The following is a 1,959-nucleotide window of genomic DNA, read 5'->3' as shown; positions in this document are numbered from 1 at the left end:
TAGTTTTCAAATCAAGGGTTAAAAGGTCTTGAAGGTTGCAGAGAAGGGTTTTTCTAAGTTGGTTGTAGTTAGGGCAGTACAATAAATAGTGGACAACGCTTTCACATCGGGAGCCACAGCTACAAGAAGGACTATCGACTAAATTACGTGTGAATAAGCTAAAGTTCAAACTACAGGTCCCGATGCGGAGGCGTGTGAGTAAAACGCAGGCGTACCTGGGGCCTTGACTAAAATGTGTGTTAGGGGAAGGGCGAACCAATTTTATTAAGTAGTTTTTAAATATTGAAGGATTAAATGACCGAACAGCTATATCAAGACCATTCCAGTGATATGTAGCATACGGAATAAAGGACCTTTGGTAACGAGTGGTGGTACAAGCCGGTGACTGTAATTTGTGTTTGTTTCGAAGGTCGTAGGGAGTAGAGGCAGAGACTTCAGGAGTGATCAACTCCTGAAGGTACTGGCGAGTGTGACCATGAACAATTTTATGAAACATTGTCAAAGAGTGAATATGGCGACGGTCAGACAGTTTTTCCCACCCAAGTTCAGAAAGGAGTGACAAATAAGAGGACCCTCTCACAGCACCTGATACTGTGAGTGAGCACTCATATTGTACTCTTTCTATACGTCGGGAGTCCGATATAGTGCAGCCATGCCACACTATGTCAGCATACTCAAGAAGTGGACGAATAAAGGACTTGTAGATAACTTCGAGTACATGTTGTGGCAATTTGAATTTAAGTTTGTTCAGTGTGGACACACGTTTTGATACTTTGGCAATCATGTGAGTAATATGTTTTTCCCAAGACATGGTGGACGTAAGAAAAACACCAATATGCTTGTGGTCTTTTACAGATTGAATGACACAGTTATCAAGAAAAAGGGGAGGATGGCAAGGGGGATCGATTTTCCTGGAAAAGCACATTTCCTCAGTTTTTAAGGGATTCAGTTTCATAAGCCATGTGGAAGCCCACGATGATATCTTACTAAGATCAGAATTTAGACTTGACGCAGTTTCGGTTGGGCTATCCACTATATCTACTAAAGAACTGTCATCTGCAAAAAGAAACGGGCAAGATGATAAATCGTCCACCATATCATTGATGTAAACAAGAAATAAAAGGGGGCCTAATACAGAACCCTGTGGTACGCCTGCGCGAATATTACACCAATCTGAATGCTGGCCATCTATAACTACTCTTTGTACACGGTCAGAAAGATAGCTGTGGAACCAATTTAGAACCGGACCCTCGACCCCATTTCTTTGAAGCTTGAAAATGAGGCCATTATGCCAAACTTTGTCAAATGCACGTGAAAAATCTAAATAAACCGCTCGGACCTCTCTATTAGAGTCAAGAGCTTCAAGAATTTTGTCAGTTACACAAACAAGTTGGCCTACTGTTGAATCTCCACGGATAAATCCAGACTGGAGAGAATATAATAAGTTTTGGGACATCAGGTGGTTGTACAAGTGTTTAAATACAATTTTTTCAAGGATTTTAGAGAGGGGAGTAGGGATACAGGTCGGTAATTCGACACATCCTCGGGGTCCCCCTTTTTGAAAATTGGTACCACATTTGCTCTTTTCCAGGATTCAGGGAAGACTCCGTGATTTAGAGACATATTAAAAACATATGCAATTTTGTCAGAGATATAGGGACATATGGATTTAAGAAAACGATTGTCTACATTATCATAGCCTCATGCTTTAGATACTTCTAAATCTGAGACATAAAGTTCTATCTCAGCAGCTGATGTAACACACTGTGTAAGACGAGCACTAGTAAGGAAATCAAGGGGTGGAAGTCTAGCACTGGAGTCATCCACTGAGGCCTGAGAAGAGAATACAAATTAAACATAGTTGCCTTTTCTCTTGAATCGGTTATAAAACAGTTGCCAGACTTAAGCGGTGGAATAGTAGAATTGACTTTACTTTGGTAAAAATATTTCACAATGTGC

This window comes from Branchiostoma floridae, chromosome 7 (genome assembly GCF_000003815.2).
Source record: "Branchiostoma floridae strain S238N-H82 chromosome 7, Bfl_VNyyK, whole genome shotgun sequence".
In the NCBI taxonomy this organism is placed as follows: Eukaryota; Metazoa; Chordata; class Leptocardii; order Amphioxiformes; family Branchiostomatidae; genus Branchiostoma; species Branchiostoma floridae.
The sequence above is the reverse complement of the archived record's forward strand: the minus strand, read 5'-3'. Positions refer to the sequence as shown.